General features: G+C 37.9%; 1 protein-coding gene and 1 pseudogene across 2 annotated transcripts in view; both read right to left on the reverse strand.

The window, feature by feature from the left end:
* ST6GALNAC3 (ST6 N-acetylgalactosaminide alpha-2,6-sialyltransferase 3) overlaps nt 1-27,997 on the reverse strand; it is a 592,369-nt gene that overhangs the window by 549,197 nt on the left and 15,175 nt on the right. The gene's annotated exons all lie outside the window — the stretch shown is intronic.
* Nucleotides 2,765-2,901, reverse strand: LOC117196632 (uncharacterized; annotated as a pseudogene).

Genomic DNA, 27,997 nt, shown 5'->3' on the forward strand with positions numbered 1-27,997 from the left:
GGCCAAGCTACACACAAATGGAATAATATGTGTCCCCTACACATCCTTCCTGAAGTAGACATTTATATCAGCTGAAAGCTCCTAGCTTACAGAGTCCAAAGCCCTCAACGTGGCTAGGAGCCTCACCATCTGGCCCCTGACCTCTGTTCTATCTGCCCTGGGAGCACACTCGCTCTCCCGCACTGAGCTGTAATCACTGCATCTCTACAATGACAAAGTTCCTTCTCACTTCAAGGTCTTCACATAAAGTCACCACACTCTCCATCCCTCCCATCTAGCTACTTCCTCCTAGCGTATCTTCCACTTAGACTTCCTCATAACACCTATACCAGACCAGATCACAACTTCAATTAAAAGGCTGTGTAGCCACTGCTGTATTCAAAATAGATGACCAACAAGGACGTACTACATAGCACAGGGAACTCTGCTCAATATTCTGTAATAACCTAAATGGGAGAAGAATTTGAAAAAGAACTGATACATGTATATGTATAACTGAATCACTTTGCTGTACACCACAAACTAACACAACATTGTTAATCAACTATACTCCAATATAAAATAAAAATATTTTATAAAAGCTGTATAGCTTTTCAGTTGATGGTTTTTTCTTGCCTCTCATACTGTAAACTTAATGAGAACAGAGCCTATCTCTCCTCTCTCAATCTAATTCCAAAGTGCCTAGTATGGTGCCCTGCAATAGCAAATGCTCAAACATTAGTTAATGCATATTTTCAAATGAAAAGATGAGCAAGTGAACCAGGCCAAATCCTAAACTTTCAAATGTAACGGTATCCAAAAGTTAAGAGTAGCCTAGAATTATATAAAGTATTTCTCACACCTCATTTTCTAACTCAGAACACTTCCATAGACAGGAACCAATTGGCAGGTGATGGGTGGCAAGGACAACCCCAAAGGCACAGGGATGCTTTGTGACACCACGGCAACCCTGAAAACAAAGTCAAACTGTGGTCCACCAAGAAGCAGAGTTTCTGCACTCGAAGAAGCCAAGTACATGTTCCTGTCCCCAGTGCTTTTCTGACAGTAGACTATTAGCCACTCACCTGAAAACCAGAGACCCCAAAACATCAAGCTTTTCAACCTAAAATCAAAAGATACATTACCAAACGACCACGGCTTAAGACCTACAGTCCCTGTTAAGTGTAAATGACTTCTTCTGTGGTTTCACTACTAAGTGTGACTTTGGAATATGATTGTCATGTAGTAAATTTAAATGCTTCTGACATTAAAAAAAATTGTAGCTACTCCCAAATCAGTCATAAATCATTGGGGGTGAGAGTGTGCTACCCAATTTACTTAAAGACATACTAAAATATACTGACACAGAAAATACATGAAAACCAAGCCTAACCCCCAAAGGCCAAATTTCCACCATGAAGTGCCTGGAAATATATCCTGAAACATAATACATCTAACAAGTGATTCTACAGTAACCGTCTCACTTATTTTTTTCTTGAAAAAACAAGCCCAATTCTAAAAGGTAGAGAACAAACTATGAACTGTGTCATTATTTTAAGTGAAGATAAAGTTGCCAGGCCAATTATCTGCTATTACGGGGATTCTCTCTTCTTGATCTCAGCACACTTTGTACTCCCTTTAGGGTATCTCCTCCACTTAGCAAGCTCTCAGATCCAGGAGAGTAAACTTATCATTTCCACACACTCTTCCATATGTCCCTTTCTTTGCTAGTTCTTTCCATGTAGGTTTTTTCTTCAGCTGCACAAATATCTTCTCTTAAAAGTAATACAGAGTACTTAATTATGCACCCTTCATTTTAGTAAGACTTATATTTTGTAATGAGGAAAAAAAAATATGCTCATGGTAGAAGTTGTAAAACTAGAGAAAACCAGAAACAAGAAAATAAGCACCTCTCATTCTATCACTCAGAAGTTTAGTTAACACTACTCTGGGCCTGGTGTAGGACACAGTCCTTGTTCTAGGAAAGAAACTGATAACCAACCATTACACAAGTAATGAACTGCAATTCTGATAAATGCTACAAGAAAAAAAATACAGGATAGGATGCTATGAAAACTATAATGGGACCTCTTACTCTAGTTAATATCTTGGTGCCAATGCTTCCTATAATGTTTCAGAGAAACTGTTAAATATACATAAGTTTGTATCCACCTGGGATTGGATAGTACATACGACTTGAAGATAAAAATTTCATTTGTCATTTCCAAAGCTAACTTCCACAGACAAATGAGTTGTTTATCTCAGAATTTCTCTAAGAATTCCCAGGAAACAACGGTAGGCAAGACAGCCATCAATGAGTTACAAGTGGCCACAGATGAAATCAAGGAATTATGTTTTCAGGATCACTCGGAAGCAGTCAAATAACCTCTGGCCAAAAGGAAGCCATTGTTGAGAGCTGGAAGAGGTCATCACATCATACCAAAGGTATAATCAAAAGTATATAAGAACACATTCCAGGTTCTTCTTCTTCTTCCTTCCAGGGTCTTACAAAGTTGCTCACCCACCATTACTTTATCAGAGCTCTAGGTTTGCAGAGAAGATCCCATAACAATGTCATTTGGGAACTCCTCAACCTCATCTGTCCTTTAAGATCTAGATAGATCTTAAAGATTGGCTAGGAACCCCCTCAACTCCATGCCCAATAGAAATACAAATCTCTCGCTTAGATTTCTGCAGATTTCTATATGAGGCTATGTTCTCATGGTCAAACTCCGCCTACAGGATTTTATTTCCATATCTCATATCTCTGTTACACTCAGCATTAATTTAGACAAATGATGCAGTCGAGCTTCCCACATTTTGGGGAAATCGTAGGGCTCACCACACCCGAGCCTAATGGGTGAGCCTCACCCTGGGAAAACCACCTTCTCGATCATGGTATCTCCCCTGCCAGGTAAGTATTCAAATTTATTTTTGAAATGTGTTTAGGTACTGGTCTCTACCTCCTTCATAAAAGAAGCAGGACTTCTAATTCATAGTAAGTGATATCATTCTAATTCCCCTAGGAGTATCACTCGCCAGGTTTATATTCACATTAAGGTTTATAAGCTATAGATAACTGAGATCAGATTCTTTCCTGAGAGCAAGATTCCAGGGGAGGAGAGGATGTGGACGATATGAGGGAACTAAAAGAATGAAAAGGAATTATAATGAGGCCCTGTGGGTAGAAGGTAGAGAAAGAAGAAATGAGCATGGCCAGCCCCGTTGGTTTCCATCCAGACATCAAGAGGCAAACAGGCAAATTAAACTTCAATGATAATTCTCAGCTCACTGCCTGATTGTCTCATACTGTGCCTTATAGTTTTAAAAATGAATGCTTAATTTAGTACATTTTCAAAGACTTTCAAATGGCCATTTTTTTCACAGTGGAAATTCATCTTAATAATTTGTTAGTAGAGGAAACCCTAGAAGTAAAAGTAATGTGATCCCTTTCTAAACCTGAAAGAACACACTCCTCAGCCTTATTCTCAGCTAGGCTCTTCTTAACCTTCTCAGTCGCTTCCTATACTTCAGAAGAAATCTCCCGTCTCGGTTTTCAGGGAAGAATGACTTCACCCAGGCTCTGCGTGGTGCCCTGACAGGCAGGCAACGCCAGGAGCAAGCAACGCAGATATGGCCTCAGCCACGCCCTGCTCAGCCTGAGAGGGGATCTGCCAGACCAGCGAGGAATCTGGGTTCTCCAAAATGCTACAGCAAAATAGTCTGGCACTGAGCAGAACACACCACCCAACGGTCGGGAGCCACTGAAGACTTCAGGAAGGTGAAGATAGGACTTGGCTTCTTCTCCTTTGAGCAGAACATTCCAGAATGACATACGGGAAGCTCTAGATAATGAGTCCCTTTGACCAATTATACCATAGCTCCTAAAAACAAAAGACAAATGTCCAGCCCCGGGATCTCATGCCCTTTCCACCTCACCTCAGTTTACAGGAGGCTCTGGTTTTCTGCATGGAAACACAATGCCACTCTAGCTTGAGAACTCTCCTGTTACTCTTACTGGAGAGGGAGCAGTGAGTGTGTAACCAGAAAGTCAGCAAAAAATTCCATTCGCTTTTTTGTAAGCAGTCAACTTCTGTTTATGACAGAAGTCAGTGTAAACCACAACAGCAATGAAGCCCAGGTCCTGTGGTTCTCTTCCTGTATTCTAGGACTCTGAGTGATGTATGATTCCTCCTAGGAATGCAAAGGGTGCACCAGACCTGTCAGAGAAACTATAAATCATCCAAGAAAATAAGATGAAAACAGAGTCAATGAAACCCCTCACAGAGTGGCAGCTTTCTGATTAGCTGTCATACTGCTGTGGACTAAGGAACCCCAAAGGAAGATGCTCTTTTCCTTTAGGTGTAAAAATCTTCATTTTCTTCAGACATTACACACACACACACATACATACACAAACACATCTACAGATCTGAGAACTCATTGTATTGGTATTACTTTTTTCAAAACGACTGAGACTTACCTAACCCACTATGCCTAATCATACCTGAGATTTTCTTTTTCCTCTCACCTAGGACCTTTATTTCAAACAAAGTATTTAAATTCCCCATAAAGTATTTTAGAGACCCTCCGTACATACCAAGTTTCAGAAAGCCGATGGATGAAGACAGCACCTTTGCTAAGGACACCTCTTTGATCATGAGTAATTCCGCATAGTTACTTTCTTTCTTTTTCAACAGCCTTGTATAGTTTCAGTGATGAACAAACAGAACTTGACTGAACACAGTGCCATCCAAGAATCTGGGTTGAATTTCTCTCTATATTCATAAATGAAGAAGGCCTTGATTTGGAGATTAGAATGTGATTAAACAAGAAAGGTGGTACATCACAAAGCTGGGGTTCCTAGCTGGGAGTCTTCAGATGGGTTTCAAAGGCCCATGAATCCGTTCAAACTACATGCAAGGCTGTGGATTTTTATGGAAAAAGAATCCACAGCTTTCAATAAAAGCATTGGTGAGCCAATGAAATTTAGGAACCTTAAGGAGTACAGGCAATAAGCGTTTGTTGAATAAATGAATAAGTGAACTCAGGGAGAGCAGCTTACCACCAGTCATAACCTTCCATGATCAAATTCTTCTTTGCAAGCACTTTAAAGAAGATGGTGGAAAGAAAACTGGAGATATCGAGCTATTACCACATATGTAAGAGCCAGGCTCTGACCAAGTTGCTGTTCTGTCCCTCAGTTCTTTTACCAAACATTACTCTTTATATATAACTCTTTTCCACACTTTTGAAAATTGCTTCAAGTATTAGGGCTCTGTAGCCTAGATGCCAGGAGATCTAAATGTCTCCAGACAGAATGTCAGAATGTAAGCCGCAAGAATAATGGAAAGGCATGTAGGAGCAAAAAGACAAGGACAGTAAGTACCCTGGGGTGCAGAAGGAAGAAGTAGGTGGAAAAAAGAACCTAGACCTGCCACAGAAGCTTCCATTCTTCTCCACATTGCATCTTTGTAAAAGCCTATGCGCGTGGGCTACCCACTCTGGTCCACCCACAGGACTGTATGTAAACATGAGGTGGGCTAGAGAGTAGGGCAATAGGAAAAAGGGGCTCAGTCATAAAGAGGTGCATACTGATTAATAAGGAAGGAACTGGAAGCAGAAGCAAGCAGAAAGATGCCTCTGCATACCAAGAATAATAAGAACACAAGCATAATACCACATACAAGAATATTTACAAGGCAAGGGAATAATCATGGCATCAAGGGAGAGTAGAATAATTGTTAAGAACACATCCTCTGGTGGCAGACCAACCTGAGGTTGAGCGGGGCTGTACTTCCTAAGACTGTATCCTGGGCAAGTTACTGAACATTCCGAGCCTCCGTTTAAACCCTCCTCAGTGAAATGAGGATAAAAATAGGACAGATATCATTGGGATATTGATTATTATGAGATAGAATGAAAACGCATTTAAAGAATAATGTGTTTGATGAGTACTTAATTAGCAACAGTTGCTTTTATTCTCATCGGCCAGGTACTCATGGGATTAGTCAGGGAAGAAGTTAGTCCGCAAAGAGGGGCCCAGCCCACTCAGACTTGGAGATGTGCATGTACCACAACTGCAAACCAGCGCTGGAAATTTCCTCCATGACCAATTAAACCCTACCCAGTTGGGGAAGACCCCGAGTGAGGCCTATGTTTCTTTCCATAAACTCATGAGCGGGGAGCATGTGATGACTACTCTTTTGGCTCACAGGAAGGGAAAAACAGAAGTTAATTTCTCAGAAAGATAGCAAAAAATCGTCTTTAGGCTCTTCAGAATGTACAAATCTCAGACACAGGGAAATATATACGTGTTCCCTTTTCGGAGTGAATGCTGCCACACACATATTTCCCTTGACAGCAGCAGTGAGCCTGGGGCAGGAAAGATGCTTAGGAAGTGCCCCTATTTTATTTATTTATATACTTCGGTCCCCTGATTTCCGTCATCATTCTCTGTCCCAGACTGCTGTCATTGTTATTAATAAGTTCACTCTCGTCCAGCTAAAAATTACCATTCCTCATACTTGAATAATGGATTTTCTGTTTGCTTAATTCAAAAAGGCAAACAAAGGTATTTTGTTGCTATTGCTCCGCCTCACCTCACCAAGTGACATGATTATTCAGCTCACAAAGAACTCGGAGGCACCATCCGATGATTCCTGCACAGAGCCCTGCAGGCCATCAACAGAATCACGTGGAGGACACAGTCAACCCAAGCACAAGGCATACCGCTGAGGTCAAAGCACAGACCAGGGCCCGCTCACAGAGCTCCAAGTCTGAGAAGCACAGCATAGAAGGGAAATGACGGAGTTTCCAAGGTCATTTTATGGACTTCGCAAAACTTCTCTGTCTGCCCCTCTTGCTCTGATCAACACTGTTCAATTTTTTAGGCATGAGGCCTAAAAAGGGAACAAAGATTTGCTCTGGGAGAGAATTTTAAGAAAACTAACTAAAACAATAATAATACCAATAATAGAAACAAACAACACTCATTAAGCATTCACTATGTGACATACGCTATGCTAGACACTTTACACAAATCAGCTCATTTAGGCCTTACACCCCCCAAATAAAGTAGATACTGTTACTCTCCTGAATTTACAGATGTGGAAAGTGAGGGTTACAGATATCACATGACTGGGTTAAACAGAGAGTGACCCACAGTAGAGAGGCTTACAGAGAAGACCTACAATATAACACATCTAAAATCTTGCCAGGGCTTCCCTGGTGGCGCAGTGGTTGAGAGTCCGCCTGCCGATGCAGGGGACACGGGTTCGTGCCCCGGTCCAGGAAGATCCCACATGCTGCGGAGCGGCTGGGCCCGTGAGCCATGGCGGCTGAGCCTGCGCGTCCGGAGCCTGTGCTCCTCAACGAGAGAGGCCACAACAGTGAGAGGCCCGCGTACTGCAAAAAAGAAAAAAAAAAAAATCTTGCCAGGGCATCTCAAGAGGCTACACGGCCCTCAATAACATGGACAACATTGCTTTCTGCCAGGGAGTTTTGCCTTAATACTTAAACTTTGCTTATCCCAATCAATGATAGGGAGGTTCAATCTCTATTACCATAAAACCCAAATCATAGGAAATGTACATGTACAATGCAATAAAATGTTAGCATAAGTTCAAGAAACTCAACTTAAACGAGCTTAGACAACAAATGAAACTTATTAGTTCATGTACCAAAAAAGTCCTGCAGTAGGACAAACTTTAGAGATGGTTTGATCATTGCTCCAGCTCACCCTCTCTGCAATTCTTTCACCTTTGCCCTCCTCCTTGTGTCTGCATCATCCTTAGGCTGGTTTACCTCAGGGAAGCAAAATGGCTGCAGCAGCACCAAGCCTCACATGGGCAGCCCAGACCATGCAGAGAAAGAGCAATTTTCTCTTTCTCAAACAAAAGTCCTGTGCTTCACACTGACTTGACCAATTTAGATCACATGCCCAGTGCTGACCTCATCAACATAGACAGGGAAAATGTTATACACTGACTTAAGTAATGACTGGGTGAGGTCTGCCCAATACTCCTCAAGAAGGATGGTATTTGAAAGATGGGTCCTGCCAATCAGGGTCCATTCCGCCCCCCCAGGTTAAGTGGCTGCTATCGAATGAGGTATAAAATGGTTCCCAAAAGAATTATCTAGGTGCTGTGAGAAAAAGGAGGTGGATGCTAAAAAGTAATCAACAAATGTCCAAAAGTGTGCCAAGCAGAGAACGTCTGAAGGGACTATAATCATAAACACGTTAGAACAAATTGCATTAAATTTTGTATGTGGAGAAGTGGTAAAATGCTTGGGAAAAGTCTATTTACTTAAATAGGTTCAAGATTCCCTTTGTTTATATGATTCATTTGTTTAACCATGGCCACCTTCAAAATAAGCACCAGTGTAGACTTTTAGCCAAGCCCTCCATCAGCCTCCAAATGAGCAAGAGCCATCTGCATTAGCAACATTTTCCTGATCCAATTCTCCCCACTCAATTTTAATTTTTATCAGACATGTTTTCTTTTCAATGAACTCCCTGGCATCAACTGTGAACTTCGGAAGTCCTGGAGGGAGGCAGTACAGCAGAACAGTTAAGACCACAGGCAAGGGGAACACTGGGTTTCCTATGAATTCTGTCTCTTATCAGCTTGAAAATCCCAGACAAATCACTTCACTTCTAAATTGCTTCACCTGTGAGGATAATAACAGCACCTATCTCATAAAGTCAGGATTAAACAGTGTACCTAAGCACTTAGTACACAGCCTGGAACAGCGCACATGTTCAACTCACATTAGCTCTTTTATTAATAAGAAATTAAACTAAAGTTCACGTTAGTGCTCTGAGACATTTTTTAATCTTACAAATAAATTGACTAATCAAAGGAAAAAAATTCCCTTTTGCATTCATCATCACAACAACATACAATTAAACTTCATAATAATGACAACAATATTTGATTTACTGACTGCTTACTATGTTCAAAGGACTATGTTAAGTGTTTTCCGCATATGAATTCTAAAAGATAGGTATTTTGTTGTTATTTGACAGCAGGGAAAACGAAGGCTCAAAGAGGTTAGGAAAGTTGCCTAAATGTTGTAAAGCCAGTAAATAAGAAAGCAAATACACGAACACAGATGAGTCTGACTCCAATGCTAATACTCAGAAATTTCCAAGTTAACTGACAATTCTAGTTTCTTTAGCAAATGAAGAATTGTCCCTCATAAAAGAAGGCTAATCTTCCCAGTTAAAAAGAAAAAAAAGAAAAGAGAAAAAGAAAATTGTTTAAAGTGGTATTTGTACAATAATTTTAGGAAATGTAATAGCCAGATGATAATAGCACTAACAATCCAGCATGTATTTTATGGAGCTATGAATATATGCCTCGAGTGGTCAAAGGCTTTGTCACTCACTTGAGGCAGGTAGTAATGGCCAATAAAACTTGCCTGGTCATATCTTAATGCCATGTTATATCATCATACTTGTAATGAAATGCTCTTAAACTTCAGTTTTATCAGAAGAGAAGAAAAAGTGGTAGTGAAACAGCTAGCAAAGTGGGGAAGAAGTATAGAAATTGGAAAAAGCCCTGAGCTAGGACCTTGGCCTAACTCTACTATGCATCTATGTGACCTTCAACACATCTCAAATCTTAGGATCTCAGCATCTCCTTCTATAAACTGAGGTTCCTTATAGTAAGTTAAGACCTCTTCCAGCTTCAACAGTCTATGGTTATACAGAATATTTCATTCATTCAACAGGAGCTCACAAAGTGCAAAATATGCAACAGCTACACCCTATGCTAGGAGCTGAGGACACAGCCGTAACCAAGGAAGAAGTCCTGCCTCTGATGCTGGACGTAAGAGGTAAAGGGACGACTCTGTTTAAATACTGCCCTGCTTTCTAACTTTCTCTTCTCATACGTCATGAACATGTTCAAGCAAACATAACAAAACCTTGATAACAGTTGAATTTGGGTGGTGGTATGGGCCACAGTTCTTTGCACTGTTCTCTCTACTTTTGTGATGTCAGAAATTTTTCATCATAAAAATTTAAGATAGAAGAGAAAAGCTTCAGGGAGACTTCTGCTTCTGATAATAAGCCACTAGATATGCCAGATCTGCCAGATAAATCCTTCCATAAAAGACAAGAAGGAAAGATAGACAAATATTTATGAAATGCTTAAAAACATCCCAAAGCCAACCAGATAGGGGTGGGGGTGGAGCATTAAATGAGAATCAAGGGAAGTAAGGAAGTCCAGAGAAAAGAGAACAACATTTTGGACCCGTTGTCCCTCTACAGATGCTTTGAAGAGCCAGGGGGATAGAGATCTGTGTTCACAGTCTGCTGGAAATAGGGTGAATAGACCTGAGCATATCATTTGCTTTGGGTTAGGATCCCCAAAGAGCTACACCTTAGCAGGAAGGAAGAACAAAAAGCTAACAGGCCCCTGCAGAGGACTGTGGCTTATCTTCAAACCATCTCAGTTCTGAAACTGAAATAAGGTGCTTCTAGAATGCTAACGCTCCAAGGACTTGCAGAAGCAAACTTAATCCCCTCTAGAGTTGGATAACGTTGACCAAAAATTATATCTGCAAACAACTGTGCAAATATAATATTTCACACACAATTAAAAATAACTAAGCACATGAGAAGATAAGAAGATATAAATAAAAACCAGCAGGAACAAGAGAAACAGAAATATATCCACAGGGCTCTATATTTGGAATTATCTGAAACTTTTTATTAGAAGTTTTACTTTTTACAAGGTTAGAAATTTCAACATGGAATGGTATAGTGGGGTGAATGGTGGACCCCCAAAAGATATGTTCATGTCCTAATTCTTGAGACTTGTGAATATTACTTCATATGGCAAAGGAGTAAATATTACCTTATATGGTAAAAGATCTGACGAAATTACAGGTGCTGAAAGGAGGAGCTATTCCTGGATTACCCAGGTGAGCCCAAAATGAAACCAGATGTATCCTTATAAGATAATAGCATAAGGAGTTTTAAGACAGACACACAGAGGACAAGACAATGTGATGATGGAGCACAGAGACACGTGATCACAAGACAAGAAATGCCACCAGAAGCTGAAAGAGGAAAGGAATGGATTCCTCCTCGGAGCACCCAGAGGCAGTGTGGCCCTGCTAACACCCTGACTTCAGACTTACAGACTCCAGAACCATGAGAGAATAAATTTCTGTTGTTTTAGGCCATTCACGTTTTAGTAATATAGGAAATTATTACAAATGCCCTAAGAAATTAAGATAAATGGGAAACTCAAAAAAAAGAGAACCAAATGGAAAGTTTAGACCTAAAAATATATTAACTAAAACTAATAAGTTAATGAATGAATTTAGCTTTAGTAAAATAGATACTGCTGAAGTAGGAATTAGAAGTCAGAAGAAAGCTAGAGTGGAGTGCAGAAAGACAAATGATGGAAAATACAGGAAAAGATACATTATAGGATAAAGTGAGATGGTAATTAAGCCCAAGTAATTAATAAAGTAAATAAAAGTAATTATAGCCCAAGGAGGAGAGAAGAGTGAATGGAAGAAAGCAATATGTAACAACATAATAGCTGAGAACTTTCCAAAACTGAAGAATAACATCTGGCCTTAGAGGGAGTTAAGACAAGGAGCCCTAGAAATTCCAAGCAGAATTAATAACAAGAAAACTTCATCTAAGCATATTACTGTAAAACTGCTGAAAACCACAAACAGAAAACTTAAAATCAGTCAAAGGAAAAATAAAGGAACAAAAATTAGACGTTAACTTATCAACATAAACAAGGGAAGCCAGAAATAAGTGAATATCCTTAAAGTGTTGAAAGAACCTAACTGACAGCCTAGAATTCTATGCATGGGGAAAATATCCTTTAAGAATGATGGTGAAATAAAGACATTTCAGACAAACAAACACTGAAAGAATCTGTCACAAGCAGACCCACAATAAAAGAAACACTAAAGGACATTTGTTCTTCAGGCAAAAATTAAGTAATCCCAGATGAAAAATCAATGACACAAGAATAAATGGAGAGCAAAGAACAGAATAAATATATGAGTAAATCAGAATAAATGATTGTGTAAAACAATAATAATACCTTGCGTATTTGCAATATATAGAAGTAAAATACACAACTGTAATGACATATTAGACAAGGTTGTAAGTCAAAAGAGACATAAATAATATTCAAGTGTTCTAAGGCCTAAATCAAGAATAAATACTAGCTCTTAGACAGCCTCATCCACCAGAGGGCAGACAGCAGAAGAAAGAATAACTACAATTCTGCAGCCTATGGAACAAAACCCACAATCACAGAAAGATAGACGAGATGAAAAGGCAGAGGGCTATGTACCAGATGAAGGAACAAGATAAAACCTCAGAAAAACAACTAAATGAAGTGGAGAGAGGCAACGTTCCAGAAAAAGAATTCAGAATAATGATTGTGAAGATGATCCAGGACCTTGGAAAAAGAATGGAGGCAAAGATTGAGAAAATGCAAGAAATGTTTAACAAACACCTAGAAGAATTAAAGAACAAACACATAGAAGAATTAAACAACAAACAGAGATGAACAACACAATAACTGAAATGAAAAATACACTAGAAGGAATCAATAGCAGAATAACTGAGGCAGAAGAACGGATAAGTAACCTGGAAGACAGAATGGTGGAATTCACTGCCATGCAATAGAATAAAGAAAAAACAATGAAAATAAATGAAAACAGCCTAAGATAGCTCTGGGACAACATTAAATGCAACAACATTTGCATTATAGGGGTGCCAGAAGGAGAAGAGAGAGAGAAAGGACCCAAGAAAATAGTTGAAGGAATTATAGTCGAAAATTTCCCTAACATGGGAAAGTAAAGAGCCACCCAAGTCCAGGAAGCGCAGAGAGTCCCAGGCAGAATAAACCCAAGGAGAAACACACAGAGATACATAGTAATTAAATTGACAAAAATTAAAGACAAAGAAAAATTATTGAAAGCAGCAAGGGAAAAACGACAAATAGCATACAAGGGAACTCCCATAAGGTTAACAGCTGACTTCTCAGCAGAAACTCTACAAGCCAGAAGGGAGTGGCATGATATATTTAAAGTGATGAAAGAGAAGAACCTACAACCAAGATTACCCGGCAAGGATCTCATTCAGATTCGACAGAGAAATCAAAAGCTTTACAGACAAGCTAAGGCTAAGACAATTCAGCACCACCAAACCAGCTCTATAACAAATGCTAAAGGAACTTCTCTAAGTGGGAAACACAACAGAAGAAAAGGACCTACAAAAACAAACTGATAACAATTAAGAAAATGGTAATAGGAGCATACATATTGATAATTACCTTAAACTTGAATGGATTAAATGCTCCAACCAAAAGACACAGGCTTGCTGAATGGATACAAAACCAAGACCCATATATATGCTGTCTACAAGAGACACACTTCAGACCTATGGACACATATAGACTGAAAGTGAGGGGATGAAAAAAGATATTCCATGCAAATGGAAATCAAAAGAAAGCTGGAGTAGCAATGCTCATATCAGATAACATAGACTTAATAATAAAGAATGTTACAAGAGACAAGGAAGGACACTACATAATGATCAAGGAATCAATCCAAGAAGAAGATACAACAATTATAAATATATATGCACCCAACATAGGAGCACCTCAATACATAAGGCAACTGCTAACAGCTATAAAAGAGGAAATCAACAGTAACACAATAATACTAGGGGACTTTAACACCTCACTTACACCAATGGACAGATCATCCAAACAGAAAATTAATAAGGAAACACAAGCTTTAAATGACACAATTGACCAGATACATATAATTGCTATTTATAGGACATTCCATCCAAAAACAGCAGATTACACTATCTTCTCAAGTGCTCACAGGACATTCTCCAGGATAGATCACATCTTCGGTCACAAATCAAGCCTCAGTAAATTTAAGAAAATTGAAATCCTATCAAGCATCTTTTCTGGCCACAACGCTATGAGATTAGAAATCAATTACAGAGAAAAAAAATGTAAAAAACAAAAACATATAGAGGCTAAAAAATACGTTACTAAATAACCAAGAGATCACTGAAGAAATCAAACAGGAAATCAAAAAATACCTTGAGACAAATTACAACGAAAACACGACAATCCAAAACCTATGGGATGCAGCAAAAGTAGTTCTAAGAGGGAAATTTATAGCAATACAAGCCTACCTCAAGAAACAAGAAAAATCTCAAATAAACAATCTAAACTTACACCTAAAGGAACTAGAGAAAGAAGAACAAACAAAACTCAAAGTTGGAAGAAGGAAAGAAACCATAAAGATCAGAGCAGAAATAAATGAAATAGAAACAAAGAAAACAATAGCAAAGATCAATAAAACTAAAAGCTGGTTCTTTGAGAAGATAAACAAAATTGATAAACCATTAACCAGACTAGTCAAGAAAAAGAGGGAGAGGACTCAAATCTATAAAATTAGAAATGAAAACGGAGAAGTTACAACAGACACTGAAGAAATACAAAGCATCCTAAGAGACTACTACAAGCAACTCTATGCCAAAAAAAAAGGACAACCTGGAAGAAATGGACAAATTTGTAGAAAGGTATAAATTTCCAAGACTGAACCAGGAAGAGATAGAAAATATGAACAGACCAATCACATGTAATGAAATTGAAACTGTGATTAAGAATCTTCCAACAAACAAAAGTCAAGGACCAGACGACTTCACAGGTGAATTCTATCAAACATTTAGAGAAGAGCTAACACCCATCCTTCTCAAACTCTTCCAAAAAATTGCAGAGGAAGGAACACTCCCAAACTCATTCTATGAGGCCACCATCACCCTGATACCAAAACCAGACAAAGATGTCACAAAGAAAGAAAACTACAGGCCAATATCACTGATGAACATAGATGCAAAAATCCTCAACAAAATACTAGCAAACAGGATCCAACAGCACATTAAAAGGATCATACACCATGATCAAGTGGGGTTTATCCCAAGGATGCAAGGATTCTTCAATATATGCAAATCAATCAATGTGATACACCATATTAACAAATTGAAGAAGAACCATACGATCATCTCAAAAGATGCAGAAAAAGCTTTTGACAAAATTCAACACCCATTTATGATAAAAACTCTCCAGAAAGTGGGCATAGAGGGAACCTACCTCAACATAATAAAGGCAATATACGACAAACCCACAGTAAACATCATTCTCAATGGTGAAAAACTGACAGCATTTCCTCTCAGATCAGGAAAAAGACAAGGATGTCCACTCTCACCACTATTATTCAACATAGCTTTGGAAGTCCTAGCCACAGCAATCAGAGAAGAAAAAAAAATAAAAGAAATACAAATTGGAAAAGAAGAAGTAAAACTGTCACTGTTTGCAGACCACATGATACTATACACAGAGAACCCTAAGGATACCATCAGAAAACTACTAGAGCTAATCAATGAATTTGGTAAAGTTGCAGGATACAAAGTTAATGCACAGAAATCTCTTGCATTCCTATACACTAATGATGAAAAATCTGAAAGAGAAATTAAGGAAACACTCCCATTTACCATTGCAACAAAAAGAATAAAATACCTAGGAATAAACCTACCTAAGGAGACAGAAGACCTGTATGCAGAAAACTATAAGACATTGATAAAGAAATTAAAGATGATACCAACAGATGGAGAGATATACCATGTCCTTGGATTGGAAGAATAAGTATTGTGAAAATGACTATAGTATCCAAAGCAATCTACAGTTTCAATGCAATCCCTATCAAATTGCCAGTGGCATTTTTTACAGAACTAGAACAAAACTTCTTAAAATTTGTATGGAAACACAAAAGACCCCAAATAGCCAAAGCAGTCTTGAGGGAAAAAAACAGAGCTGGAGGAATCAGACTCCCTGACTTCAGACTATACTACAAAGCTACAGTCATGAAGACAATATGATATTGGCGCAAAAACAGAAATATAGATCAGTGGAACAGGATAGAAAGCCCAGAGACCTATGGTCAACTAATCTATGACAAAGGAGGCAAGGATATAAAATGGAGAAAAGACAGTCTCTTCAATAAGTGGTGCTGGGAAAACTGGACAGCTACATGTAAAAACATGAAATTAGAACACTCCCTAACACCATACACAAAAATAAACTCAAAATGGATTACAGACCTAAATGTAAGACTGGACACTATAAAACTCTTAGAGGAAAACGTAGGAAGAACACCCTTTGACATAAATCACAGCAAAATCTTTTTTGATCCACCTCCTAGAGTAACAGAAATAAAAACAAAAATAAACAAATGGGACCTAATGAAACTTAAAAGCTTTTGCACAGCAAAGGAAACCATAAACAAGACGAAAAGACAACTCTCAGAATGGGAGAAAATATTTGCAAATGAATCAAAAGATAAAGGATTAATCTCCAAAATATATAAACAGTTCATGCAGCTCAATATTAAAAAAACAAACAACCCAATGGAAAAATGGGCAGAAGATCTAAATAGATATTTCTCCAAAGAAGACATACAGATGGCCAAGAAGCACATGGAAAGCTGCTCAACATCACTAATTATTAGAGAAATGCAAATCAAAATTACAATGAGGTATCACCTCACACCATTTAGAATGGGCATCATCAGAAAATCTACAAACAACAAATGCTAGAGAGGGTGTGGAGAAAAGGGAACCCTCTTGCACTGTTGGTGGGAATGTAAATTGATACAGCCACTATGGAGAACAGTATGGAGGTTCCCTAAAAAACTAAAAATAGAATTAAAATATGACCCAGCAATCCCACTACTGGGCATATACCCTGAGAAAACCATAATTCAAAAAGAGTCATGTACCACAATGTTCACTGCAGCACTATTTACAATAGCCAGGTCACGGAAGCAACGTAAATGCCCATCGACAGACGAACAGATAAAGAAGATGTGGTACATATATACAATGGAATATTACTCAGCCATAACAAGGAACGAAATTGGGTCATTTGTAGAGATGTGGATGGATCTAGAAACTGTCATACAGAGTGAAGTAAGTCAGAAAGAGGAAAAACAAATATTGTATATTAACGCATATATGTGGAATCTAGAAAAATGGTACAGGTGAACTGGTTTGAAGGGCAGAAATAGAGACCCAGATATAGAGAACCAATGTATGGACACCATGAGGGGAAAGTGGTGGAGCGGGGGTGGGGTGTGAAGAATTGGGAGATTGGGATCGACATATATACACTAATATGTATAAAATGGATAGCTAATAAGAACCTGCTGTATAAAAAAAAAATTGTTTTAAAAAAGAATGCATACTAAAATCTCTAATGTAACCATTAAAATAATAATAAAAGAATGTAAAACTTCCAAGGTAACAGAGAGAAAATGTGGAATGGTAAACAAACAAATAAACTCAATCCAAAAGAAGGGAAGAAAAATAGGAACATGGAACAAGCAGGACTAAAAGAAAGCACTTAATATAATAATAATTTTCAACCCAACTATGTACGTGATTACATTAAAAGTAAGTGAATTAAATGCTCCAGTTAACAGAAAAAAGTAGTCAAATCCAATAATATGCTGTATATATAAGAAACACATTTAAACATATGGGGCTTCCCTGGTGGCGCAGTGGTTGACAGTCCGCCTGCCGATGCAGGGGACACAGGTTCGCGCCCCGGTCCGGGAAGATCCCACATGCCACGGAGCAGCTGGGCCCGTGAGCCATGGCCACTGAACCTGCGCGTCTGGAGCCTGTGCTCCGCAACGGGAGAGGCCACAACAGTGAGAGGCCCGCATACCGCAAAAAAAAAAAAAAAAAATATGGATATAGAAACGTGAGAACTAAAAAGATTTATTTTTAAAGATATGCTAGGCAAACACTAACCAAAAGAAAGCTCGTGTGGCTTTATTAATATCAAATAAAGTAGAACTTATGGCAAAAATTCTTATTTGGTGTATGGGGAGTCAAATTGTAATGTCAAAAGGTTCGATTCATCAGGAAGATATAACAACTCCAAATTTAAAATTTCTTTAACATTGCTCCAAATATGTATAGGCAAAACTGACAGAAGTACAAGAAGAAAAAGACAAATCTACGATCATAGCATGGGATGTGAACACACATCTCAGAAACCTATACAACAAATAAGACAAAACAAACTGGTGAAGATACAGAAAATCTGAAGAACATAAACAGTAAACTTGGCCAAATAAACGTATAGAACCTTGAATCCATCAACCAGAGAATACACATTTGAAAGTGCATAGCAAACATGGGCCATGTGCTATGAAACCAAACAAGTCTGAACACATTTAAAGTACTGAAATCAGAGTATGTTCTTTGCTCACAATGCAATGAAGCTAAAAATCAGTAACAAAATAATGGCTAGAAAATCCACAGTAGAAATTAAAAAATACTCTTATCTGATAATAAAATGTTTTCATATAAAATTGTAGGATGCAATAAAAATAATGCTTCAAGTGAAATTTATTCTTTAAATATGTATATTACAATCGATTAAAGCTGAGAATCAGTGAATAAAGCACCCCATTTCAAGAAATCATTTTTAAAATTCAGCAAACTTAAAGTAGAAGGAAATGGAAAAAAAGAGCAGAAATGAGTAAAGAAAAAACAATACAATACGGAGGATCAACCCAGGGAAATGTTAAAAAGATTAATAAAATTGATAAACCCTTGGAATGATTGATTAGGAAAAAACCAATGTCAGAAATTTTTAAAGGGGACATCTCTACAGATCATACAGAGGTTAAATATATAAGAAGATATTTTGAACAAATTTATGCCAAGAATCTTGAACATTTAGATGAAAGGGGCAAATTCTAGAAAACTTTACCTTTCCAAAACTTCCACAAAATGAAATAGAAAATCTGAAGTCTTAAACTATTAAATAATTATAATGTATAATTTAAAACTTTACCACAAAGAGAACACCAGATCTTGAAAGTTTCACCAAGTAATTCTACCAGAAATTTAAAGAACAAACAATGCTGATCATACACAAACATCTCCAGAGAATAGAAAAAGAGAAAACATTTTCTAACTCACTTTAAGCATAACTTTAATAACCAAAGCCTGAGATGGACTTTGTGAGAAAGGAAAATTTGAAGTCTATCTCACTCATTCATGAACAGAGGTAAAAAGCCTAAAAAATCATTAGCAAACCAAACATAGCACTATACAAAAAGATTAATCCATCTTGATCCAATTAGGCTTATTCCAGAAACACATGGTTGTTTAACTTTTTTTTAAAATGTTATTCACCACATTAACAGAATTAAGGATGAAATACATATGATTTTAATACATGCAAGAATGCTTAAATAAAAGTCAATATCCACTGATGATTAAAACTTAGCAAAATAGAAATAAGAGGAAAATTCCTTAAAACTGTATCTTTTTTAAAAAAGACTACTGCAAAACCAACACATATTGATGAAATTTTGAAAGGTTTCTCTTTAAAATCAACATCTTGGTTCTAGCCAGTACAATCAAGTAAGAAAATGATATAAAAGATAAAATAATTAAAAAGAAGAAATAAAAGTGTCATTTTTAGCAGATGATAGTACTATGGATGTAGAAATCAAAAAAATCTAGATAAATGGCAATAAGTGTGTTTAGCAAGATTGCTGGATAAAAAAAAAATCAATATACAAACATGAATTGCATGTTTATATACCAGCTCTAAACAAAATGAAATTTTTTCATAATAACATCAGAAATACCCAAGAATATCTAAAAATAAGTGCCTAAGAATAATTCTTTAAAAGATGTGAAAGATCTCTATGTAGAAAACAATAGAATATTATTGAGAGAATTTAAAGACAATAACACTTGAAGTTATATACCATATTCATAGGTTGGAAAATCCAATTTGTAAAAACGTCGGTTCTTCCCAAACAGGTCTACATAGAGTTAATGAAGGTTGAAAAAAGAATGTTTTACGCTTTACTAAAGCATAGGATACAAATACATCATTTGTATACATCATATCAAATACATACATTTTTAGAGTACGGTTTGATGACCTCACCACCCCAATCAGTACCCCCATGTCCCGTGCAGTTCATTCCCCCCACCAATCTCCTCTACTCTCTACTCCAGTCAAACACTGATTTGATATTTATCACTACAGAGTAGTTGTGGTTGTTATAAAACTTCTTATAAATGGAGTTGCACAGTATGTCCTCTTTTGTGTCTGGCTTCTTTTGCTCAGCGCACTGTTTTTGAGATGCACCCATGTCGTTGGGTATACCTGTTGCTCCCTCCTTTTCAATGGTAGTTTTACAATGTACAAACATATTGGTTCTTTCTAGTTTTGAGCAATTATGAATAAAGTGCTATAGATATTCATTTACAACTCTTTCGTGGACATATATTTTCATTTCTCTAGGATAAACACCTAGGAGTGAAATTTCTGAGGATTCAATGCAGTCTGAAAAACCACAAATAAAATTCCTTAGTTTTTGTGGAACTTGATGAGCTAATTCTAAAATTCAAAAGGATAATATAAAGGGTTAGACTTAGTCTTAAAATAGCTACAGGTAGAAGTGCTGGCTCTATCAGAAATAAAGACATTATAAAACTTATTATAAAAACACTACAGTATGGTGTTGCTGTAAAAATAGTCAAGCAAATCTATGGGATTTAACAAAAAGGCCCAGAAATAGATCCAAACACATATGAACACTTGGTGTATGACCAAGGTGCCCCCGCTGGGTGTGAATGGAGGGACACTCTTTTTAATGAGTGGTGCCAGGAAAACTGAGTACCAAATTGGGGGAGGGGCGATGGATACTTTATTTCACATCAAACAGAAATAAAAAATTTGAAATGGTTTTTAAATCTAAATTTGAAGGGCAAAATAATACAGTTTCTGAAAGTTAATATACTAAAATATTTTCAAGAAATCTGAGTAATCAAAGACTTCTTAAGAAGAGATTTTAAAAAATCATGAACTATAAATAGGAGTAATAAACTGAGCTGTATTAAAATTGTTCTGTTCATCAGAACACACCAGTAAAAGAATAAGGCAAACCAAAAAGTGGGAGAAGATCTCTGTAACGTGTAATTGGAAAATATATAATATATTAATGTACAGAATATATATAAAGAATTTCTACCAAATAAAAAAGGAAAAAGACAGGTAACCCAATTTTTTTTTAATGGGTAAAAGACTGGAATAGGCAGTTCACATAAGGGGAAATTCAAATAGCTAATAAACAGGTGAAAAAATGCTTAACCTTATTCTTATCAGGGAAATGCAAATTAAGATCACAAAGAGATACCACTAAACACCTACCAAATGGCAAAAATTAAAAGTCTGACAATACCAACTGTTGTCAAGGATACGGAGCAACAGGAACTCTGGTACACTTCTAGTGGGAGAGTAATTTGAAACAATCACTTTGGAAAACAGTTTGGTATTATCTACTGCCAGAAAAAATTGTGAAAGACTTTGAAAAGGGGAAAAAAAAGTACTGAGTGTCCAGGCTAGTGCCCCTCCTATGTATGTTATCCTGCCTTTCATTGTCTTTGAGCTATTCTACAACTACTTAAGTTGTAGAAACTACTAATAATACAAATGCTTCTTATCCATACAAATGTAAATGAATTGTGTCCGGTAGAATGCAATGGATGATTGCACCGCATCTACTCAAATTCATTTCAGCATCCCTTGTTGCCTACATATGTGTGGGTCTTTCAATACTCCTTTGAACTAGTTGTAACATCTTATTGGTTCTCTCATTAATTGATGTGTCAAAAGAAATCTCTGACACATGTTCATTTTACATTTGTATTAGAGTAATGATTTTACTTTTTTAAAAAAAGTATTGTTTAACGCCACTAAGGCTGAATATACATTTATCCTATGCCCCAACAATTCCAACCAACAGAAACACGTGCATCTGTGCTCCAAGAGACATGTGCAAGAATGTTCATAACATCATTATTTATAATAGCTAAAAACTAGAAGCACCCCAAATATCCATCCATGGCCAAATGGGTAAAGAAACTGTAGTATATTAGGATAATAAAATGTAGCAAGTGAATGAATAACAGCTACACAGCACAAGAGGGAAGAATCTCAGATACAAAATGCTGGGGAAAAAGTAGCCAAACAAAAAACAATATTTTACTTTATGACTCCATGTATATGAAATTCAAAACAGATACAAAACTAAACCACAGTGTTTAGAAATATATGTTTAGGTGACAAAACTTCTAGTAATAATTTCTTTGCTTTTCTTTATAAAGTCAAGACAGTGATCTCCTTGGGAGTGAGAGAAGGTAATAGGAGGGGTGCTTCTGGAACCTCAGTAATAATCATGAACATGTTGAATTAAAAAAATGGCACAACGTAAAAGCTGAGCATTATGTTTTATTCAGCGGACTTTCTGAGGACTGAAGCCCAGGAGACAGCTCTCAGATAGCTCTGAGGGACAGCTCTTAGGAGGTAAGGGAGGAGCCAGGATATATAGGAGTTTTGAAGCAAAAACCAGGCAGTCAGAACATCAAAAGATTACTGTTAATTAAAGAAAACCAGACATCTCAAGTTAATGATTTGAGCGCTTTTCTATGTATAGGAAGATGAAAAAGTCTGGGCTCACTGAAATCATTCCTTTGATATGTACCACAGCTATCGGGGGCCAGTATGCTGTGTTTTCCATCCTCAGTCTCCTCAGAATGCACTGTTGGGGGATGGCTGCAGTTACTGATGGCTTGATGGTGAGCAGCCTGTTTTCATCCTTGAGTTCCCTCTGGGCTCATTGTCGGGGGTAGCTGTAATGTGATGGCTTGTTGAGTTGCAACATCCTTTGTTTACTGAGATGGCAGGCAACATTTCTCATTAACAAACATTCACTTTATGATAAATCATTAGGCTATTTAATTGTTTTATGCACTTTTCTTAATGCGCATTATCTTTCACAATAAAGAAAACATTAAAAAAAAAAGACTTCAGGGAGTGAAAAACCCAATAGCCAATTATAGGCAAAAACTATAGTAGTCACTGTACTGTCCAACAAGCAAATTTTCCACATTAATATTCCAAGTCATTAAAGAAATAGCCTTCAGAGACTATTTTCTAATCCCCCAAAGCAGTAAAGTAAATGCAATAAGCTGCTGAAAGACAGGAAGCCTAACAGACCAGTGCCAGGACTGGGTTGTTTTTTTTTTTTCTTAAGAGGCTTTGCCAGGTTCACAAACTGAGTATTTTTAGCCAGAAGTTAAAGTTTAAGCTTTATCCTGCTTCTCTGAAAACAGAAAATTAGCTGCTATTCAAAAGAAATTAACAGATGCATCTACCTCATTTCAAAGGAAATTGTTTCTTTCCATCTCCCCATAACTTGATACACGTCTGCATGTGTCAGGTGGCGGTGACAGTCCCTTTGTCATCAGCATAGGTGAATGTTTCCTAGGTAACCAAGCCCTCTCCCAGCAGTGCCAGCTCCTTCAATCTGTCTGGGCTGAGTTCACCAGGCAGAGTTGGCACTACCCCCGCTCGTGAGGGGATGAAAATTTAGAAAATTCAACCAACCACCCTTGGCTGTTCAGGTTTTGATTCATTTGTCAGAGTGTTAGAAGGGCATGTCTGAGGGCACTATGACAAAGGCTGCTCCACATTTACAAGACCTCCAATTTCATTCCACCTTGAGGGGAGAAAATGACTGGAGATGAGGGAAGGAGGGGACAACTGAGAGAAGAGGAAAGAAAGTATATGAACACCTCTGACACCCATGCCCTACTCTTCCAACACTCAACACCAGAATACTAACTCCTTTCTTTTCAGGAATAAAAATAATAATAGTTACTATTTATTGAACACCTACTATGTGTCAAGCACTTTACATCAAATATCTCATTTAATCTTCTTCACATTAGTCCTGACAAGTAGGCAGCTTTGTCTTCATTTTCCAGGAGGAAATGGTAGCTCAGAGAGGTTAAGTGATGTGTCCAAGATCACACCTAGTGAGAAGTCTGACCCACTGCCTGGAGGAAACTGTTATCGTCCCCACAGCCCATTAGGGCAATGATTCACCCAGTCTTTGTAAAAGGCAGCTAATTAACCACAGTCCACCTCTAGAACTCCAGAACTCCCCAGCTTTGAAATGATATATAAAGTTGCCATGAATGTTACCCCCCAAAAAAGTAAAGTAGTAAATAAAATTTCTTACACTAGAGAAAACTTACACAATAAACTTTATCTATACAAAGTATACAGTCTTACTTCATACTGTTCCTGCCAACAGTCAGTGAGGCAGATATGATTTAGATTATAGACAGGGACACAAAGGTTCAGAACGTTAGCTTCCTGCTCCCAGATCCCAGGGCTGTAAATGGTAGAGTGAGGACATAACTGACCTGGGTCCCCAATCATTTCACGTAGTGAGTGTGCACACACATCACTCAAACAGGTATACATGTTACCAGGGACTACGTGGATATTTATTATTTATGGAGAAGCCCTCAGTAAATGTTGGCTGTTGTCATTATCATCCCTAATACCTCAGGTAGAAATCCACACGCCTTAACTTAGCATACAAAGTTCATCAGTATTTGGTCCCCACCTACCTCTCCAACACCATCGCCAACACTTCAGCCAGGAGCAGATATTCGCAGTTCACCCTGACCATTTTCTCCCTCACCTCCACGCTTTTGTTCTTGCTGTTCCCTCTGTTTAGAATGCTCTCTCGCCTCTCCACCTGTATAATTCCCCTGATCTTCCTAGACTCCTCTTAACTTTGTCAGCTGCTGCTTTCCTGGGGCTCCCGTGGCTGATGCCTGCCTCTCTCAGAGCCCTAGATGCCCTGTGGTGACTACACTGTGTAGTGTGGTGACTACACTGTGTAGTGTGATGACTACACTGTGTCACGCTTTTTTCCATCGTCGAGCTCCCGGGTCTTGCTGGCCTCTACCTCTTCACAGCATTCAGGAAATGCTGAAAGGGAACGCAGGCAGTCTCAGGTTCTAGGCATAGACCACAGAGAGACAGTTTTTTTACCAAAGTGATAGAAATCCTCTTCTGTCTTTCTCTATTTCCCTTTACAGCAATCCATGAAAGGCTAAAAAGCAGCTTCTCATAAAACAGTCCATAAAACTGTATGTGGTAATTAAGTGTCACTAGTCCCCAGAGCACCGCATGCAGATAAGCAGTCTGAGGGACTGCCTTCCTTTCATATACATTGGGGCTTTCTTTTTCTTTTCTTTCCCTCCCCCCAGGAGAGTTGCGCCAAAACAAAAATGTTACAATGATTCCATGTTACTCCTATTTATTTTTAGGCTATGACTTTTCACTATGGCAAGGATGTGCAATTCCTGTCATATCTTCAAAATCTTCCCTACTGCTCTTCTACAAACCTAATGGGGAAATTGTATGCATCAGACACTCGGACCAACAAAGCTCAAATCCAAAGGATTGAACCGAGATGAATCAAACCACCTGCCTCTAAAGACAGGCCCAAAGAAAAAGAAGGTGGAGGAGGGACCTTGCTTTAAGGATATGAGATATGGGAAACCAGGGGATGTAAATGGAATCGTGTAAGCTTAAGGCCAGGCAGTCTGGGGTTGAATGCCAACTCTGCCACTAACCATTGAGTGACCTTGGACAGCTCACCTAGGCAGGACCAGCTACATAATTTGCAGGACCCTGTGCAAAATTAAAATGTGGAGCCTGTTGTTCAAAATTATGAAGACTTTTTAGACAGCAACTGCAGAACATTAAATCAAGTGTGGCCCTTCTGAGCATGGGGTTGTGTGATCATACATGTCACATGCCATGAAGCTGTCCCTTCATCTAGCCTCCATGTACCTCAGTTTCCTCCTCTGTAAAACTGACAAAATAATAGCACCCATCTTGCAGAGTTGTTGTGAGCATCAAATTAGAAACTCCCATATAATATAAGAAAAGAAATGCTTATAAGACCACCTGTTACATATCAAAAAATATTAGCTTTTGCCATTGTTACTTTTTTGAAAGTCAAGTTAAAAACAGTATAACTAGGGCATTAATATTCAATTACAAAACAATTCTTTACCAAGGGATTAACCACAAGGTCCTTTAAATAGCAAACTTCTTTATTTAACTATGATTCAGTTTACAAAAGACTGATGCCTGTAATATTTACTAAAATATATATATATATATATATATATATTAGGCAAAACAAAGTATCTCTAAAAATAGAAGTGAACCCAAGACAGAAAGATGGGCTTCAGACAAAATGGCTTGAGAGATATTTTTACGTACAGTCTATAGGAAAGGAGATCTCCCTCTGTTCCTACCTACCATTCTGACCTGTCTATAGTACAACATTATGTCTAGGACAGGGCTGAGGTGAAGAGCAAGGGTTTTGGGAGTCAGAACTGCATTGGACTCCCTGACCCTAGATCCACTAACTCTTTGACCTCAAGCACTTAATTTCTCTAAACCCACATTTCCTCATTAACGATACAAATTTACAGGGAGATTACAAAACAGAGTCACAGGGGTGTTGAAGCTTTAACTGATAAATATACATACGTGGTTCTTAGCTTGAGGTCTGGAGCTCAGTACTGCTATATAAACAGGTGCCTCAAGGGCAGTAATATGAAACCACACTCTAAGTCAGGTCCAGGAAACTGCAGGCATTTAATGTGCAATGGGCCAGAAGTACCTCACTTGTCCAAAATTACAGTTAATATTACAAGCACTACCTGTTCATCAATATCAGAAAGAACCTAAACTGTGCATTCAATGATCTAAGGGCTCAAAAGATTACTTCTAAACTTAGGATTCCCCAGGCTAAATGAAAATTTCAACATCTGGAGAAGTAGCTTCATTTGCCAACAATATTTTACATTTATTAGCACTTTCAAATGGATTGATGTATTTGCTTATCCAAACTGTAAAGATTTTACAGATGATACACTCTCATTAAAGCATGGACACACAAACTGGGCCCAGCCCAGCTCCTTGACTTCAAGGAACATGTATCTTAAATGTGACTGACTGTACCACACCCAGGGAGAGAAATGACACTGCCAAGTTTTATCTTACAGCCTTCTAGGAGAAATTCTGGCTGTGTAATCACTAAGGCCACCATATTTAGAACAAGCAATGTCCAAATATGTGAATAATGCTGCAATGCACATAGAGGTACAGGTATCTTTTCGAGTTAGTATTTTCAGTTCCTACGGATAAGTATCCAGAATTGGACTGCTGGATCATATGGCAGTTCTATTTTTAATTTTTTGAGGAACCACCATACTGTTTTCCACAGTGACTATACCACCAAGAGCGCACAAGGGTTCCTTTTTTTCCACATCATCGCCAACACTTGTGATTTCTTATCTTTTTGATAACAGCCATTCTAACAGGTACAGGTGTGAGGTGATTATCTCATTACTGTTTTGATTTGCATTTCCCTGATGATTAGTGATGTTGAGCAGCTTTTCATGTACCTGTTGGCCATCTGTACGTCTTCTTTGGAAAAATGCCTATGCAGATCCTCTGCCCATTTTTAATTGGATTGTTTGTTTTTGTTTTTTTGTTTTGCTATCAAGTTGTATGAGTTCTTTATATATTTTGTATATTAACCAATCAGACATGATTTGCAAATATTTTCTCCCAGAATATAACCGGTTAGGCAATGATAGATAAAACACCAAGCTCTGCTATAAACCAGCACACTTACATCTTCAGCACATTTTCATTTCCAGCATTCTATTTGAAATTCTGCCTGTGCAATCATTGTAGCAAAATCATAATTGGGACAAGTAATTTCCAAATACCAACGACAATGACCAGAGTTAATCCAAAGACTCCAAGTACTCTAAAATAAGACAACAGAATATTCTCTCTGACCCAATATCTCCACCACATTTAATGATCTGTTTAAATCCCATTAGTGTTTCCCCATTTCTAAAGGATAAAGTCCATACTACTTTGTAGGACCTACGTGGTCCTTCATGATCTGACTCCAACTATATCAGCTCCTCCGGCTCCCAAAACGA

This window comes from Orcinus orca, chromosome 1 (assembly GCF_937001465.1).
Source record: "Orcinus orca chromosome 1, mOrcOrc1.1, whole genome shotgun sequence".
In the NCBI taxonomy this organism is placed as follows: Eukaryota; Metazoa; Chordata; class Mammalia; order Artiodactyla; family Delphinidae; genus Orcinus; species Orcinus orca.